At 37.2% G+C, this 20,277-nt stretch overlaps 1 long non-coding RNA gene across 1 annotated transcript; it reads left to right on the plus strand.

The window, feature by feature from the left end:
• The first annotated feature begins 431 nt into the window (after nt 1-431).
• Nucleotides 432-4,379, plus strand: LOC115629697. The gene is made up of 3 exons (XR_003995942.1): nt 432-688; nt 3,590-4,034; nt 4,100-4,379. It is a non-coding gene; the product is annotated as an uncharacterized LOC115629697 (long non-coding RNA).
• The last annotated feature ends 15,898 nt before the right edge of the window (nt 4,380-20,277 follow it).

Raw genomic sequence — 20,277 nt, forward strand, 5'->3', positions numbered from 1 at the left:
AAGGGCATCAACATCGGTGTTTTCCCTTCGACGTACATCCTTAATTTCGACTATTCCCTGCAATATATAATCCTTCGCTTAAATCGTTTGTTGATGGACGTAGCTAAGCCATGAAGTAGAGCTAGATTCGACTAGAAATCCAATAAATCGATGCTACTTTTAACGGTGAAGAATCGATGTATCGATGTTAAATAAATGCACATAATCGATATTTTGCAGATCACATTAAAATTTGTGGATTCAACGTTTGCATTATGTCCTAATTGAGTCCAAGTTTCAAAATTTCAAACTCAACGCCGAAAAGCTTTGAACCCAGCAGGCTGACATGAGAGGCTCAGAAGACAAATTCGAAATAAATAAATGTACATAACTAACGAGAGAAAAGATAGAAATATTTTGGGTATCGATATTTTGTAGATCACATTAAAATTTTTGGATTCAAGGCTTGCATCATGTCCTAATTGGAAGGCGCGTTGAGTTCAAGTTTCAAAATTTCAAACTCAACGCCGAAAAGCTTTGAACCCAGCAGGCTGACATGAGAGGCTTAGAAGACAAATTCGAAATAAATAAATGTACATAACTAACGAGAGAAAAGAGAGAAGTAAAAATTATATAGTTTTTGAATTTGGCTCAAAAGTTTGAAAAAAATTTCCGGAAATTTTTATTTGTCTGCGCGTTGCGTTCTCATGTAAGTATTTACTTATGTTAGTGTTTTGGGTGTGTTGTGTTGTCTGTGTGGGGGGTGGGGAAGGTGAAGGGGAGTGTGTATGTGTATTTGTGTGTGTGTGTGCCATATAACCTAGTCAAATAAAACACTTTCTAAAATTTGACTTTGGGCAGAAACCGCATTCATTACTCTTAGCCGAACGAAGCAACGAAGGAGTGAACCCTTGCAGGAATTTACCGTTTTTAATCTCATTTCAAAAGTCCTTTGCAAGCGGCGCAAAGTGCTCACATAACACACACACACACACATACACGCACACACACAAGCCCACACATTATCCCGCTCTGTGTGTGAGTGTGTGTGTGTGTGGTGTAAATATGAGTATTGGTCTAACTTGGCTAGTGTCAGTTGGAAAAATAAGTTCTGGTCGACGGCTTTTTGGGTTTTGGTGCCGGCTGAGCTGACGCTGAAGCTGAGTTGATGCTGGTTGGGGTCCTTGTCGCCCTTGTTGTAGTTGTGGGCCATGAGATTGAAAATGATGGTCCGACAGATTTTGAAAATTGCCAGCCAGCCAGTCAGCCGGCAGCCAGCAGCCAGCGGCGACGACGGCAAACAACAACGACAAGAACAACATGGTTGTAGTAGTAGCCTTGGGGGTTGGACAGGACACTTTTACGAGCATGTCTAGGACCAGAGCAGGACTAGGACCAGAGCGACCACGACCACGACCACGACTCTGCTCTGACTATGGCGGCGTCGCCAACTTTTAAAATTTGGGGGCGGGCGGTACGATGGCGACCGCAGACCTGAGCCTGAGCCTGCGCCTGAGTACGAGCCCAAGCCTTGAGCTGGGTAAATATTTGTGGTTTCCGAAAGGATACTTTTAGCTATGCGTAAATTCAAAAAGGCAAATTGGCAACTTCTGAGCCGCCTTGCCCTGGCCGCTGTCTGTTTTGGCTGCCTGCTGCTTTTTGGGTTCATTTGCTAGCCAACTGCCTGCCTGCCAGCCAGCCAGCCTGCCTGACTGCCCGACTATTTGCCCATATGTATATCGAGGGTGTGTGTGGGTGTGGGTGTGTGTGGGTGTGTGTGTTGGGCCTCAAGAAGATACATATCTGCTGGCGTTACGTCAAAAACACACACAAACAAACACACATGGGGCAGCCCCTGCGGTCATACATCCATCCACATACACCCATTGAAGAAATTCGTGCCTCGACTGATTTCGAGCAGATTGAATATGCCCGAAACATGCTCCACCCCCCACCCCTCCCTCCAAATGCAAAACGGTCTCAGCTAAAATGCTTGCCCTTGTTGCTGATTTCATTAAGACGGTGACCAAATAAATTTATTAATCCTAAGGCTAATAAATAGTGCGACATTAGGACACGAACGGAGCAAACCACACAGGCCGCGAGGAGAGGGGTGGGGGGGCCTAACCGGTCGTACAAGGGTTGCTGCTTCTTCTACTGCTGCTGCTCATCTATAGTATGTATTTATTTATTTCTGGGTGGAAAAAGGGCAAAATTCAATGCCGTTTCACAGCATCACACAGAATCACATCGTAGCGGCATAGACAGGCCGCTTGAGTGACCCGAACTGGGTCTGCTCTCCGGGTCTCTCAAACAATGCACGATTACGAGGATGTGTGATGGTCAGCAGCTTTGCGGCAATTGCAAATGAGGCTGTTGTTTGCCTGTTGCTTCAGCAATTAACCTTCGTGATCTGCCAAAGGATGCTGCAAAATGAGAAAACTAGTTTTTCATTTTTTTCCACACATTTTGTGCAATTATTATTATTATTGGGCAGCTTTTGAGCGGTTTGTGCTTGACCTTTGCCTTCAAAGGGTTAATTGACTCTGTCATATATGTACATAAATATATAAAGTATGACAGTTTTAATGGATGCGACATTGGCTCTGTATGCCCCGGGGGGTAGGCTCATAAATTTCGCGAAAGTTCTGAAAGAATTCACAGAGAAAAAACTTTAGAAAAAGTGATTAATTGGGGAAATAGACTCTCAAATGAGGAAAATAGTTTTCAAAAACTTCCCTTGTGTATATACCCTCTATTTTGACTAGGTTTTCCGCTCAGATAGGCTCATATATAAGCAACATTTTGAAAGAATTTAAGAAGAAAAAAACGTTAATAAAAAATAATTATGATTTTCAAAAACTTCCATTGTCTATGTACCCTTTATGTTAACTAGGTTTTCCATTCACGTAGGCTCACATATTTTGCAACATTTTAAAAAACTACACGGAGAAAAAATCGTGAAAAAAAGAATTAAGATTTTTGTTGTTCTCAGTAAAACTGAAATGGAAAATAATTTTCAAAAGCTTCCATTGAGTATATACAGTTTGTTTTAACTAGGTTTTCCGTTCTACCTGAGCAGCTCATAAATTTCCCAAAAATTTCTAAAATAATTCACTGAGAACAAGTTTTAAAAAAAGTGATAAATTGGGGAAATGATTTTTTTGATTTCTGTTTTTCGCAGGCATTGGAATTTTTCGGATGTACTGAGGCTCTCAAATGACCAAAATTGATTTTAAAAACTTTTATTGTATATAAATTTTTACTAGGTGCTCTGGAAAGCTCATATAGAGAGATGAATCGATGAAATCGAGTAAAGCTGAAAACGCATTCTGAAGCATTGAGGCTCTCAAATGGGGGAAATATTTTTAAAAAATTTCTCTTTATTTTAACAAGGTTTTTCGTTTGTAGTTTCTTTTTAAATCACCGATATATCTTTTTCGATATAAAGTTCATCACTCGCTATTTTTTTTTTAGAACATTTCTTATTTCTAATCTTTTAAGAAGTAAAAAAGTTTTACAGATGGAAAATATTGGTTCTTCAAACTAAAATTTGTTCACAAAAAAAAAGAAGAAAACTAATTAGAAATGTGTCTCCTTTGTTACACAGTTTGTTCCAATGTCCACGTCCAGTCGTAAATTGTATCCTGAGTATACCCTCAGGGGCGCCCGTCTGCGCTCCAAGTCCGTGAGCTTTCGCGAAGGAGTGCGCAAATCGATGCCTAGGGATGTGCCACTAGGCCAAGAAATGGATCAGCTCAAGGCCAAGTTGCGTGCTCGAGCCTGCAGTCTGCCGCGTTTCTTGCAGCCACCCAAGGAAGCGAACAACTTACGCAATTATATGGCCATTTCGCGAGCCAAATCGGTGAAGGAGCAGAAGGCCGTCGTCAAGGGGAACACGGGGAACAATGCAGGAATGTAACATGCCAAGCAGTGCAAGTAGTTAGCATAGTTGAGAATTTAATTACAGAACCCGACCATCCCGCCCTCACACCGCACTCAAATCCTCAAGCTGATGGAAGGTATAACTATGTGTCAGAATTCGGAAATGGCAGGTGAGCGTTACCAAATGAGTGTTACACCCTGCCGCCCTCTGTCAATCCTTTCTTCCTCCAAACAGGTACACACAGGATGCGAGATGGACGTGCAACAATGTAGCTCACTCCCTCAATCTTTCTCTCTCACTCTCTTTAACTGTATGTTTTTGTCGAGCTGTAAAAATTGCAACATGTGCGCCCCGAGCTCCGAGCTGCGAGCTGAGACCCGCGGCCTGCAATGGCCCTTGGGACAGAGTCCCGAACGACGAGCAACAACACATCCATCGGTCGTTGTCCAAGCAATACGCACGCATCCTATAAATTTTTAGGCAAAACAAAATTAAATGCAACCATCAAACAGCACTCTCAGTCTTCAAATTTAATTAAAAGTCGCCATAACCTCCCCCCGTAGTTCCACTTGCTTCGTATGTAAAAAGTGTCCTGCAATTACAACAAACAGAGTTACAGAAAGTCATAGGCAATAATGTTGTTAATGGCTAGGAAATGGGACTTACTATCCAACAATAGTTACTATATTTTACTATGTGTCAGCCGCAAAATAGGAAACAAAACTTTCAGAGCTTTCTAAAATTATAGTTTGAAAAATTCTACATTTATTTAAGTTATACATATTTGAATGAATTATAATATTCATTTATTTTAAAGAATTCAATATCTTTTGAGCTATCTTTATTGTGTGCTCCTCACACCATGTTATCAGTAATGGTCAAATCAACAAATCTCTAATTTTTCGCAAGCACAGCTGTTATTTAGACTTTCCATCATTGCGACATTTTCCAAAGCCTAAGCTTCATCACCACATACTAGAGAGGAATTACACATGCCTATATCTAAACTCAAGGAGTATTATTTGCCGTACTGCTTTGAAATGCTGTAAATGGACAAGAGTGCTTGGCATTTCCAAATATTTTCGCTGGCAACGAAGTGTTATATATATCATTGGGCAAATTTTGCACAAAAACGCCAACTGCGCGTTAATATAGCATTATTTCTCATGACACTTTCCAACACTGACCCTTTTCCCTTATATATAGGGGGTCATCAGATTGAAGCCTCATTCGGTTTCGAGCGCTTGTAGCGCTCGCTTTAATTTCTATTTTATTTTGATTTTATTTTTATTTAAATATTTCAATTTTTTAATACGGCTGTTTTTTAGTTTGGTTTTGTTTTGAACTTTAAGTTTGTTGGCATTTACTGTGCATGTACAAATAGTTCAACATCTATGGCATTTTTTTTTCCAATTCTTCATTTCTATTAGTAATGCGACGTTCATTGTCCCCATTTTTATTTTCTGATTAAACATAATTTTCTAATGTTTCATTTCCATTCTCCAGCAATGGGCTTTAACTTTCATTTTCCCCAATTTAAAGTCTTAGTAATGGGACGTTCATTTTCCCCATTTTTATTTTCTGATTAAACATAATTTTCTAATGTTTCATTCCCATTCTCCAGCAATGGGCTTTAACTTTCATTTTCCCCAATTTAAAGTCTTAGTAATGGGACGCTCATCGTCACCATTTTTATTTTCTGATTAACCAATATTTTCTAATGTTTTATTTCCATTCGTCAGCAATGGGCTTTAACTTTCATTTTCCCCAATTTAAAGTCTTAGTAATGGGACGCTCATCGTCACCATTTTTATTTTCTGATTAAACATAATTTTCTAATGTATTATTTTCAATGGGCTTTAACTTTCATTTTCCCCAATTTAAAGTCTTATTTATTTTTTATTAAAAAAAAACATTTCTCATTTTATTTTCTGATTAATAAGTTCGATATTTGCTTTCTTTATATTTCTCTATATATATGAAAGAGTTTGTCCTAACTAATTGACTGATTGGGTGCATCAGCTATCCTTCATCCTTTCCAGGTTAAAGTGGGCATCACTTTTCCCTATTCTCTTGCAATTTTTTGAATTATTTCCATTCTCCAGCAATGGGCTTTAACTTTCATTTTCCCCAATTTAAAGTCTTAGTAATGGGACGTTCATTTTCCCCATTTTTATTTTCTGATTGAACATAATTTTCTAATGTTTTATTTCCATTCTCCAGCAATGGGCTTTAACTTTCATTTTCCCCAATTTAAAGTCTTATTTATTTATTATTTAAAAAAAAAAAACATTTCTCATTTTATTTTCTGATTAATAAGTTCGATATTTGCTTTCTTTATATTTCTCTATATATATGAAAGAGTTTGTCCTAACTAATTGACTGATTGGGTGCATCAGCTATCCTTCATCCTTCCCAGTTTAAAGTGGGCATCACTTTTCCCTATTCTCTTGCAATTTGTTGAATTATTTCCATTCTCAAGCAATGGGCTTGGCTTTCATTTTGCCTAACTTAAAGTCTTATTTATTTATTATTTAAAAAAAAATCTCATTTTATTTTCTGATTAATAAGTTCGATATTTCCTTTTTTATATATGAAAGAGTTTGTCCTAACTGACTGACTGATTGGCAATTAAGCACAGCCTAAACGATAAGAGCAAGGAAGCTGAAATTTGGACTCAAGTATCCTTTCATAGTATCCATCCTAGTGTAGGGCACGCTAACAAAGACTTTTGGAAAATTCAAGCTCCAAGAGGGGGAAAACGGCTTAAAAAATATTAGTTATAGTGGTTATGTGTGTGTACGTTTAACGAAATATTTTGGCAAGAACAAAAATGTAACGGACTACTGAACAATTATTTGTCTAGAACAGAAAATGTTCATTTAAATACCTTCCTACTGGTAACTAATAAGGTGAAAACATACATATGGGTAGGACATGCACACACAAAATAAATACAATTTGAAACATTATATGGAGCCGGGTTAAGACGGGCAATACCATTCACAAGGTCTATGGTTCTTCAAATTCTGATACATACATATGTATGTATATGAGCCGTCCGAGCATTAATGCTGAGCTTGTTTTTGCTTGCAAAAAAATAGCATAATGTTGTACGCTGCCAAACAGAATTCAAAAAGTCTGATCATTATTTATTATACTTATTTCTTTTAAGAGTAAAAAGTAGTAGTAATTACTCAATTAATTTTAGCAAAAAAAACCGCTAGTTTAGAATCTTTAAGTTTAAATTAGCCTTCGATCCGATATAATTTTTATAATTTTCCGTAGGCCACGTGGTCGCACTGAAGACACTGCGATCAGCTGTTCGCCTCATACGTACTGCACTTGTCGGCCGGGCACGTTGTTATTATTTTCGCGAGACACCGGGAAATAATTGGTTTAGTATTTGATATTCATAAGTAATGTTAATAATAAGTAATGCGATTAGATTAGCCGAGTGCGATTTATTGTTGCGTTGTCGTGTGTTTTGTTTGTTGCATTTTTTTGTGTTTTTTTTTTTTGTTGTGAACAAATTATAACCGCTAAAAGCTTTAAGTGTAGTAGTTAAAATATCACAATGCCAATGAATATAAATTGTAAAAAATGGTCCACTTTGTGCCAACAAAGGTGCACAGAATATATGAACAGACATGTATTACGTATATGTACATACATACATATGTATGTACATATGGTTTGCATAAAAGATAATAAACTAGTGTGCGCTACCAAACAGAATACAATAAGTGTGATTATCATTTATTAAAGTTAACGACACAGCCATTTTACGAGGAAAAAAACAGAAGGAAAAAATGAAGACCTAAGGCCGGCGCTGGAAGTGCTTTGTTTAATACAAATTATTATTAATTTCGCAATTCATTTTAGCTAAGAAAACGCTACATTATCGTAAAATTTGCATTAGCCTTCGACCTGATTGCGTGTTTACAGAGTGTTACCCTATTTTCTGTAGGTCGTGTGGTCACACTGAAGATACTGCGATCAGCTGTTCGTTAAATGCGCAGTGCACTTGTCGGCCGGGCATGTAACTATTATTTTCGCGAAACATCGCGAAATAATTTCCTTGATATTTGCTATATCGCATTAACCGTTATTCATAAAAACTGTGCGATTAGATCAGCCGAGTGCGATTTATTGTTGCGTTGTTGTGTGTCTTTTGTTTGTTGCATATTTTTTTTGTGTGAAGAAACTGTGCGATAACATCAGCCGCGCGCTTGTTTCGTTGTTTTCTTTCGTCTTTCGTTTGTTGCATATTTTTTTTTAGTTTGCAAACAATTCTCGCACTTACATACTTGTATGTATGAATGTATGTATGTACGGTGAGCAGCAAGAATAGAACTTGGCTTGGCAAATAAGAATGTTTTCAAACTGCACATAAAACGTGAGTTTATATTTTAATAATAATTTATATTTTCTTAAAATTATTAAGAGTATTTTTAACGTGAAACGGCTCCCTACAAAAATGCTTGCCATATAAAGTCGACCACACAACATAATACTTACCAAACTTACTTACTGTGTCAGCCGCAGGCACTGAATAATGGAAAATCACTTTACTTTTTTCTCATCGAATAGAAAATACATCGATATTTCGAGCAGAACTGTACTATAAACTGGAAAGACAAGAGCAAAATTTGCTTAGTTCTGATTGGATAGAAAACACATCTAGATAGTACGCTTTCTCGAATAGAACTGTTGCATAAACTCAACAAAATATAACAGAACTTAGTTCTGATTGAGTAGAAAATACATATACAGTATAGTACGATATTTCGAGTAGATCTGTGGTATAAACTAGAAAAATATAACGTTGCAATACATTATATTAAAGTATTTGTTTAAATACAGCGATTCGCACAAATGTAAAGCTTTCATCCTTTGTAGACGAAGGGCAATACAAATATAATATGTGTCCAAAATAGGAAACAAAACTTTCTAAAATTATAGTTTTAAAAATTCTACAGTTATTTAAGTTGTACATATTTGAATGAATTATAATATTCATTTATTTTAAAGAATTCAATATCTTTTGAGCTATCTTTATTGTGTGCTCCTCACACCATGTTATCAGTAATGGTCAAATCAACAAATCTCTAATTTTTCGCAAGCACAGCTGTTATTTAGACTTTCCATCATTGCGACATTTTCCAAAGCCTAAGCTTCATCACCACATACTAGAGAGGAATTACACATAACTATATCTAAACTCAAGGAGTATTATTTGCCGTACTGCTTTGAAATGCTGTAAATGGACAAGAGTGCTTGGCATTTCCAGCTATTTTCGCTGGCAACGAAGTGTTATAAGTATATATCATTGGGCAAATTTTGCACAAAAACGCCAACTGCGCGTTAATATAGCATTATTTCTCATGACACTTTCCAACACTGACCCTTTTCCCTTATATATAGGGGGTCATCAGATTGAAGCCTCATTCGGTTTCGAGCGCTTGTAGCACTCGCTTTAATTTCTGTTTTATTTTGATTTTATTTTTATTTAAATATTTCAATTTTTTAATACGGCTGTTTTTTAGTTTGGTTTTGTTTTGAACTTTAATTTTGTTGGCATTTACTGTGCATGTACAAATAGTTCAACATCTATGGCCTTTTTTTTTCCAATTCTTCATTTCTATTAGTAATGCGACGTTCATTGTCCCCATTTTTATTTTCTGATTAAACATAATTTTCTAATGTTTCATTTCCATTCTCCAGCAATGGGCTTTAACTTTCATTTTCCCCAATTTAAAGTCTTAGTAATGGGACGTTCATTTTCCCCATTTTTATTTTCTGATTAAACATAATTTTCTAATGTTTCATTTCCATTCTCCAGCAATGGGCTTTAACTTTCATTTTCCCCAATTTAAAGTCTTAGTAATGGGACGCTCATCGTCACCATTTTTATTTTCTGATTAACCAATATTTTCTAATGTTTTATTTCCATTCGTCAGCAATGGGCTTTAACTTTTATTTTCCCCAATTTAAAGTCTTATTTATTTTTTATTAAAAAAAAACATTTCTCATTTTATTTTCTGATTAATAAGTTCGATATTTGCTTTCTTTATATTTCTCTATATATATGAAAGAGTTTGTCCTAACTAATTGACTGATTGGGTGCATCAGCTATCCTTCATCCTTCCCAGTTTAAAGTGGGCATCACTTTTCCCTATTCTCTTGCAATTTTTTGAATTATTTCCATTCGCAAGCAATGGGCTTTAACTTTCATTTTCCCCAATTTAAAGTCTTAGTAATGGGACGCTCATCGTCACCATTTTTATTTTCTGATTAAACATAATATTCTAATGTTTTATTTCCATTCGCCAGCAATGGGCTTTAACTTTCATTTCCCCCAATTTAAAGTCTTATTTATTTTTAAATTAAACAAAAAAAAACATTTCTCATTTTATTTTCTGATTAATAAGTTCGATACATATACACAAGGGCATGGTGGGACAGGGTGTCCCACCCCCTCCTCCCCCACAAAAATTTGTGCCATATAAAGTCGACAACACATTCATTATTATGTCGCACTATTTCGCCTCAAAATGGATCTGAGTTGGATTTGTTTGTTTCATTTTTTCATTCATTTTTTCTCATTGATCATGTGCATAAGTTATTTGGTAAAAGCTGCCTACGCCCTTGCAAATACATATGTATAATTTTGTTTATGCACTCATCAGACTAAAGCTGCCTTATAATTGGACAGGTACGCAAGACTTGTATAATTTTCTCACCATTGGGGTACTGTAGTGAATGCACACATTGAAATGCACTGGCAGGGAAATCATTGTTGCAATTCCAATTGTTGCACCTCTGTTCGAAACTATACCAGCTGAGGTCACTTCAGAGACACAAATAAGACCCACCTCCTTACCGACCGCCCTCTTTCCCACCGTCTAACTGTTATTCTTCGTCTTACTACTCGAAAGCAACAAAGCAAAAGTCCGTCTGACATTTAGAAGCGGAAGCACAGCAGAGTCCCCGCTCGGATGGGATGGATGGTGATGGGGTCGGGTTGGTACTCCTAGATGCGGCGGGGCAGCAGAGGATGCATTTGGTTCTTTGAGTCAGGTGGACAAATGGATTTTCCAAATAAGCGAAGCCATGTAGGAGAGAGGAAGCTGAGAATTGCATTCGTATTCGCATTTGCTTAAAAAAGTAGAAAGAACAACAACAATAACAACAATAAAAGCAAAGCACACACCTACCACTGATACACACAAGCACACACACATACACACGCACATACACATACAAATGAAAAAGGCAGCTAAACAAAAAGCGGAGCAGGAAGAATGCGAACAACCCACTGAAAAAGTTAGAGAAGTCATTGAATGTCAGCCATGCAGCAAACGCACGCGTTAGCTTTGTAGGAGGTGGAGGCTGACGATGGTGGTGGAGGTGGGGGTCAGGTGTGCTACACACACACACGCACACACACGCACACACACACACACGCACACACACAGTGGCACACAGACTCCGGTTGTGGCTCCGGTTCCACAGTAGCCAACGTCGCACACACTCGCCAGCTTAATGATTCTTTTATTCATTATTTTCTCCTTTTTTACTCTTCATATATGTGTATGTGTGTACTTGCATATATACAACGTATGTATATACATACATATACATACATATATAGTATATATCGCATGTGTTCTGGACAGTGGAGCGCATTTAGTAAAATGCAGAGTACAAAGCGCACAGAGATGTGCGGACGGAGCGCCTGTGGCTGCGATAAACCGGGGAAAGTGGGAGCCGCGAGGGAGAAGTGTGGGACTGGGGGATCGGGGGCTGGTCGGGGGCCTTGAGGCTCTTATTAACGAACCAGCGAGCGCGCGAGCGAGCGTGTGTTGTCCTGCCGTCCTGTGCCTCGACTTTTGTGTGTGTGTGTGTGTGTGTGTGGAGAAGACAATGTAAGGACAGTGCACTCCACATGCTATTTTCAACCGAGCATACACTAACAAACAAATACACACACATGCACACACCTACAAACACACACACACACACATGCAGCAACAGAAACAACAACAACAACAACAGCAGCAGAACAAAATTTGCGCGCGCCAAAAAGGAGGATGCATTGAAAGGACTTCTCTCTGTCTATCACACAGAGGAGGCATACAAGTAAGCAGTTGGATGAAGCTGAGCATGGCAATATGATGGGTGAGGGTGGAGGAGGGGCGGTGGCAGAGCGGAGCCAAAGCGCCACAAAGGTTCATGGACAGTATGAGAGTCCTTAGCTGGCACAAAAGAAAGGCTTAAGTTTCCATTTGGTCTCTAGAGCACGATATCCAGCGTCAGGACGTGTGCACACACAAACATACACTTGCACGCACAGCTACACACACACACACACATACATGCATGTATACAGTGGCATCTCTCTTGAGAGATCAAAGTAAATTAAACGGAAGTCTCTGTGTGGTTCAATAATCAACAAATACTCAAATTCGAAAATGAAAATATTTCAAAGTGCATTTTTGTGGGCTTTCAGCAAACATTTGAAAATAGTTCTAAATAACCGTAAGGCAGTTAAAAATTCTTTCAGTCAAGAGTCAATAACACTTTTATACAAGAAGAAGAGCTCGACTTAAAAAAAACTGCCTCAACCGTTTCTTCCTAAAATATTTGCCTGCTTGACTCTAGCATTAGTTTTAAAATTTGAAAATGTATGGCGTTCGAATATTATCATGAAAGTGAAATTGTAAAATGTGTAATAGCCATCTCAAATTATAAAATACCGACTAATTAAGAATTCCCAGACATAACCAATTCAGACTTGTAATAATAATCAGCCGAGACTCCAGCAGGAATAACAATTCTATTTGTCAATTTTGTTACTTAATTGTTGTTCTACTCAACATGCAATTGATCGATTAAATGTATTAACAATTTTATTATAAATATTATCATAATAAAGCAATAGACTTGGTAAAAAAAAAACTGTTTTTTTTTTTTTCATTTAAAATAAGGGGAAATAATTATAAACATGTAAAAATATTCCCCTCGGCTATCAAAATCCTCTATCATATGGTCTAAACTTTGTCTCCTAAGCGTGTACGAATTATTGGATTATTGAATAACAAAGTAAAAAGAACTTTTTAAAAATGAGAACCCATAGTTGTTATTTTTGGCAAAATGGGTCCATTTTTTAAACTTCAAATTATTTTTATTTCCAACTTCTTTTTTTTTGCGTTATATGGAGTGAAAACGGCATTAACAGTTCGGCCAGTAAATTATCAATCGATAAATTATCGATGGCTTCTTGGGACCACATTATATTTTCCCTTTGTTTGGTCGTCATTTTTGTACCGTTAGCAGAAACACAGTGTTACTTTGTGTGCGAAAACTGGACGAGGTGTCGATAAAAGATGTACCTGACTAACGCAGACATTCATCAATATATGGCGCCAGCAGAAAAGGGATATTTTTAAAAAGTCCTCTTTACTTTGCGATGCTCATTGTAAAAGGGAAACATAGTGCTTCTGTTTATATCACTATTAATATGTTCATTTTCTAATGTTTATAAATTGGTGTCATATATTGGCATTGATTCAGCGATACCATCGATGCGTACACAATAGTACCGATGCATTCCATATCTTCTAATATCTGAAAGCTCTAGAGTTGTTAATTGATTTGTTTCCAAAGGAACAGTAAATTTCTATGAGCATCGTTTCTGGAAACCACTTGAAAGTAATGGACGCCGTCAGCAGGTCGTAGCGATATGTGATTTTTGATTATACTAGATTGTTGATTTGCCTCTGCCGACCGCTTGTGATGACCGTTTTAATAAAATATTCTGATTTTAGTATTTTTGGTCGAAAAGTAATAGGTCGAGTCCGGTTTCGACAAATTTCTGACTCTGTAGTGTCAAAATCGAAAAATCTAAATCAGGTAATCATAATATTTTCCCGATTTGTGTTTTGTGATTTCGATTGACATTTTTACTTATCCGAATCATAAATCACAGCGGTCAGCAGGTGAAATCAGTAATGATCGATCACAAATGTCTACGTAGTAATTAATATAGATATACTTGTATATTTACAAAATGGCTTTTTCTGAGCTGGATTTGAAATCCCATGCTTCTATGGCCGCTGCTTTGAATGCGAGCTATCACTGTACGAACATATATTGTTGTCTGCACCTTTGCTTTGCATGGACATCAGTACATATGCGTGTGTGTATGGGTGGGCGGGAGAGGGTGTGGACGAGTGTGGGTGTTGTGCGTGTGTGTCTGACGTGTTGGTCGAAACGGAGGGACGAAGGGACGCTGGGTTCTGGGGTCGTCTTGCGGTGGCAGCGCGCGTGCATCCTTTTTGGTTTTTCCTTTACGAATGTGCGGCTCTCCATGCGTCCAACCGTTCAACCGTCCATGCCTCCTCCATGTGCGCGTCGAGCAGTACATATTTGTTCTTTGACTTTCTTTGCTTTCCGGCTTCGTCTCCAACGCCAGTACCCCCCATTCCCCCCTACCGCCAACCTACCACAAAAACTTTACACTGGCCCTGGTCTAGTCTTTCATTTTATTTGGGACTTTTTATGGTTTTGGTTTCAAAAATGATAAAAGTGCGAAAGTTTGTGATTACATGAGACAATTTTTGAGCTCATATGTATATATGTATATGTACATACTTACATATAATCTGTGACTATAGCTGGTGGTGTTTAGTGCCTTAAAACAATTGCAGTCTCATATATAAATGTACATATATGTATGCATGTATGTATGTATATGTGTAGACACTCCCATTGCCAATACTGCGGGAATTTGCCGTGCGTTTTGCAATTATTGCATGTTGTGTTCCCTGGACGCTGACTTCGCCATGTTCGACCAACTTACTGGCGGGCTGGGGGTGTTGAAAAAGCAGCCATGCTCGTCGCAATGGTTTCAATTAAAACATCACCCGCCCGGTACAGCCCGCCACTTTGAAATTATTCAAGTGGTCAGATGGTGTTGTTCATTATTCCTGTAGTTGCACTCACACACACACACACAGCAGCTTCCGCCGATAGGGTTGAAAGAGACACACACACACACACGCACATACACATTTATTAAACCCAGACACGGACCCGAACCCGAACCCGACCCCGAATCCAGACATGACTCTCTGGCCATGGCCATATTACATCCGCACGCATACGCATTCACATTGGTAGCTATTCCGAGTGCTTCAATTCGAACATAATAAATTAATTTATCATCAGAAAAGAATCTCTGTAAGCAAGCAGTAAAAGTTTCACCCTTATGGCGCACACACATATAGGCTTGTGTGTGCGTGTGTGTGTGTATCAGACATATTCACTTGAATTAGTCGCTGGAGCCATCCTACTATCCTCTCATCCATCCATCCATCCATCCATCCTTCCCATCGCCATACATATAGCACAAGTATATGGCAATGGAGAATGAAAAATGAAATAACATACCTCAGATCTACATCCAACAGATACTTTACAAGCGAGAATGAGTAACAATAATTAAATTTTAATGCTACACAATCCCCGTGTATTACAACGGAATTAGTTGGTCCTCGTTAAAAAGGTTGATGCATGACTGAAGAGCAGCAGTCTGTAGGTCTTCATACAATATATTTATTCCGGATCAGATCAATATTTCGTTTTAGTTAAATCTAGGGATATTAGTGCTAAAAATATAGTTTTAACAAGAGAGAACGCTACAGTCGAGCAAACCCGACAGGGTAATACCCTGTACCCAGGTAAACTTCCGTCACTGAGTTATATGCGCCCAAAGCAGCAGCAAAAAGAGGAAGAAGAAGAGCGAACTTGTTGCTGCAGTTTGGTGGGGGGGGGGAGGAGGAGGGGGGTGCACTGGAGAGAATTTGTTTGTTAGGTAGCATTTGAAATGTGGACGCTATTGACGAAATTCTATAGCGGGGGAAAATTAAAAAAAAAAAATAAACTCGTCCTTTCTCGGACCTAGGAGAATCTGGATGCCAACTTTGGTTATTCCAGCTTTTATAGTTTCTGACATCCTTGCGTTCATTTAGACAGACGGACATGTCTAAATCGATTTCTCTCGTCATGCTGATTCAGAATATATATACTTTATGGGGTCGGAGATGCTACCTTCTGCATGTTACATACTGTGCACAAACCTAATATACCCTTCTTACCCTTATACCCTTTTTTTACAGGGTATAAAAAGGACTATAGTAGCATTCAATGATTCGATTTCCAAACCAAAACTCTTATATGTTTCGTGATGTTTACAAATTTGAAATCGGTATCACATACCTTTCAGTGAAGTATCAACGGTTCAGAGTTAAAGTAATTTTTTTGGCTTGCCATAATAATAGTGAAGAGATGAATTGGCAAGAACTTGAGATAAAAGTTTGCTTTCATCTGCAAACCATCGCCCAGATTGCTAAAACTGTTGCTTACAAAATATAAATTTATACTAAATATATCCAACAGATATGAACGAATAGATTAGGATATGAACCCTTTTTTATCAGCTGTCAGTTTCTCTTCTTCTTTTGCTTAATGTTAATGTCATGTTTTGGCTGCTAATTCTCCTTTTCGATATTTCGAAGTTATTGCGAAATAGTTTCCTTTTATATACTTGTATTAAACTTTAGAACAGAGCCGTAAACTGGCTTGAGATCTAGAGCTGCGAAGCTGTCGATGACGATTATCTATAATACATACAACTAAAAATATCATATCTTGTTCTCTTGTCAGGTTTTTCAAATTTCTTAATAATTATTTTTATAAATGCATAATCAAAGTATTAATTTAGAAAACTTACACAGTTCTCGAAACACAATTAGGTACACAAACTCTTATTACGCTAAGATTAAAGCAAGAGCCATGATTCATTTGAAGTAGAACGAGCTGAACTCATGACATTCTCAAGGACAAAAATCGGCTGTATTTTGTCTTTATAATAAATAAATGTTGATTCCTCAGATTTTTGATGATTTTGAGAGTTCCATTTATGGACTTTTAGAAGAGCTACTCTGAAAGCGCATTTCAGCAAACATTGTCATCTAGGAGAGAACATTTCTCTTCAAATTTGTACCGGAAAGCCATTAAGCATAACTATGTTTCTCAAGTGAGAGTTTGGATGGGATTTTTAGGTCATTGTAGACTCTGCTGTTCGAAATGCGATATGATAATAATATTATAAAGTCGGTTTAATGATATAATGCTTAATTTTGTTGGCGGAACTTTCAATCAATTTTTGTTTTTCAAAACAAGGCTAACCAAAGTCATAGTTAAATTGTATACATATAAAGTAGTTTGAATTTGTATTTGGTACAATATTTGAATAGTGTGCATAATATAAATAAGTAGATTGAGGTCCTTAGAAGTACTTATTAAAAGCAATTGTTGCTAGAATTTCTGAGCCTAAGCTTCTGTTCCTAGACTGTGGAAGCAGTACTGATTGAAATAGACACAGGCAGACGGATTGATTATAAGTTACAAAAATTTAAATAAATAAATAATCAATAGTTTTTATAATCTAGCTAGTTTTCTCACTCAATTGATTGGATCTAAAATGTGTTATCCCCGGCATGTCAAATACAAAAAAGGCTACATAAAATGTTGATTTAAAGATAAAGAAGCTAACTGGCAAGTATCATTGTAAGACGTCGAATTGTAAAGTATCTGTACCTTGCGATTCAACCTTGTAATTTAAATCCTGTACTTATGTCTGCGTGCAAGCAACATGTCAGGCCAAGCGATTGTCGACTAATTTGGCAGCCAGGCGGCTACAGAGCGCTTCCCACCCCCTCAAAGCATGTTTGCCGGCAACGAACATGTTTGGCCACGCGCCGAGTTGTAACGCACAAGTTCGAGTGCGGCGAACGCAACAGTCATACGTTCGTTGGGTGGGTTGGTTTGGGGGGTGTTGACGCTGCTTTCTCTAACGCGACAACGACGACGCCGACGAATATGACGGCGACTGCGAAGTTGGCTGCGCTGTCTGCGCCAGCAGCGTTTGACCACGAGCGGTCAGAATTGAGCGCAGAGACCACTCATATGTGTGCGCAAATGAAACGGCACTTTCGTACAAACACACACACACACACACACAAGCGCATAGGCACACACGGACACATGTGGATACAGCAAAGCTACCCAACGGCTAACGTTCGGCCAGTATGGCCATGTGTGTGTGTGTGTGTGTCCATGCTGCATATTTTCGGGCGTCGACTGCGCCATGTGTGGAGCTCACCAACACGCACGCACACATTTACACAGAAATACTCATATGATTCGCACAGTTACAGTCGTCTTCATTCGAATTCATGTTTCCGCACACACCAATTGGGGCGGCGAATGCTGTTGGATTGGTCACTGCTGGTCGAGCTCTCCATGTTGTGACCAGTGCTGGGGGAGTCCTGGGGCTGACAGGCACATGACCAGCGGCCAATGGCCAATGGCGGCGGCCAGTGGGCGCCAAACTGGGCGGCACAACAGCTCATATATGAACAGCTCATATGCTTGGACACACAAGGATATATGAAGCTGACTGCTGTCCATTTCAAATGCTATCGTTGGTTCGCTCTCTCCATCGCTCTCTCTCTCTCGCTCACTCAACTTCAACTTGGGCAGCAGAGCTCATATGTACGGCATACGAGTATGTGTGGTGGCGACGCTGTGCGTGATGTGTGTGTGCGTGCATGTGTTGTCTGAATTCGAATAAGTGAGCTGTAAAGGTAGCGATAGCGACACCTGGTGGTTGAATTCGTTTCATGTGCGCCATGAAGCATGCTGCGATATATTTTGACAGTTGGCTCGATCGCTCTGTCTTTGCATAGCCTACCTTTGTGCGTTGCTATAAAATTTATAGCGATCGCAACGAATAATAAAAAAATGCCTATTTTACAGTTTGCAATTTGTATGTATTTCGTTTTTGTTTTTGTCGCTTTTTTTGTTTTGTTTTGTATTTTGTAACACAGACAACTATTTTTAATTATTATTATTATTATTATTAATTTACGTTCTTTTTGTTTAGTTTATTATTGTTACTTTCAAAAAATTACACACATTTGAAAAATATTGAATTTTTTGTTTTTCATTCTTGTTCACGCGTAATTTATTTTTAATTTTTATAGTTGCAAATATTTACGCATTTTATTTAATTTGTGTTTTCTCGCTATTATTATTAATATTAATTTGGTTTTTTTTTTTTTTGCCAATTTACAACAATTTGGTATTTTTTGTCGGTATAAAGTTCTTTATAAATACATTTAATTCTCTAAATTGTAATGATAGGTTTTTTGTCTTGCTTTATACTTTTTTTAGTTTCTTTGCTTGCTTGCTATTTCTTGTGTAGTATTGTTTGTTGTTGTTGTTCTTTGTCCAAATTTTCCGCGTGCGTCGTTTCTGCTGCTCGAAACCAAAAAAGAAATCAACAGAAAAAGTGTGCTTCTTATGTTGCTTCGTTGAAAATAAAAGAAATAATACAAAATTTGGTTTTTTTTTTTAAATTTTCATATTTGTTTTTTATTCAGTTTTTGTTTGATTTTATATATGTATATATACTAAACATAGTTATATACTTTTTTAGTTTGTCTGAAACACAATGCGTTGTAGCTCAATTTTTAGAATTTCATTTTCTTCATGAATTACAATATACATTTATATATGTATCTATATTTTTGTTTAATTTTAAAAATTATGCACGTTAAACTTCATAATAAAAGAATACTTGAAAAGTGGTTCATATTATTGCAAGAATACATACATACAAGTATGTGTTTGCAATAATAGAAGCGCTTTTCAAATTAAAACGTAATCGAAACAAGGTTTAAACTAATTTCCATTTTTGTTTTGTGCATTTGAATTTGGCTCACAAATAAATTTTTACTAAAAACAATCATTAAATATTAATCAAAATGTTTGTCTCAATCAAATAACGAAAATCAACAGCAAAAAACATTGTCAAAAAAATTTCTTGTTCTCCCCTAACATTATTTCCATACTTCATTCTGCCCCTCACCATACGTTTGTCTTTTCTCAATGTTTCGCAGTTTTGCAAGAAAACAAATACGTTAGTTCCTCAGTCTTCTAAATCTAGGTTTTGTTGTTGTGTTGTTTCAAATTTCCAATAATTGAATTGCTTTTTATTTTTGAAGTTCTGCGTACAAATTTTCTGCTTTAGTTTTGTTATTTTTTTCCTTTCTTTCCTTCTTTCGTTCGTTCTTTGCTTAATACTAGTTTTATAATAATAAAAAAAATGTTTACATTTATATTTATTTATTTATGTATGTAAAAAATTTGATTATTTTTGTTTAAATTACATTTTGTAATTATTTTCTAGGCAAAAAAATTCTTGGAAATTATAATAAAAAAAATCATATTCAATATATAATAAAAAAAATTTTTACAAGTTTTTCCTCTTTTCTTTT

This window comes from Scaptodrosophila lebanonensis, unplaced genomic scaffold, assembly GCF_003285725.1.
Source record: "Scaptodrosophila lebanonensis strain 11010-0011.00,11010-0021.00 unplaced genomic scaffold, SlebRS2 tig00000161-arrow-arrow-pilon, whole genome shotgun sequence".
Taxonomy (NCBI): Eukaryota; Metazoa; Arthropoda; class Insecta; order Diptera; family Drosophilidae; genus Scaptodrosophila; species Scaptodrosophila lebanonensis.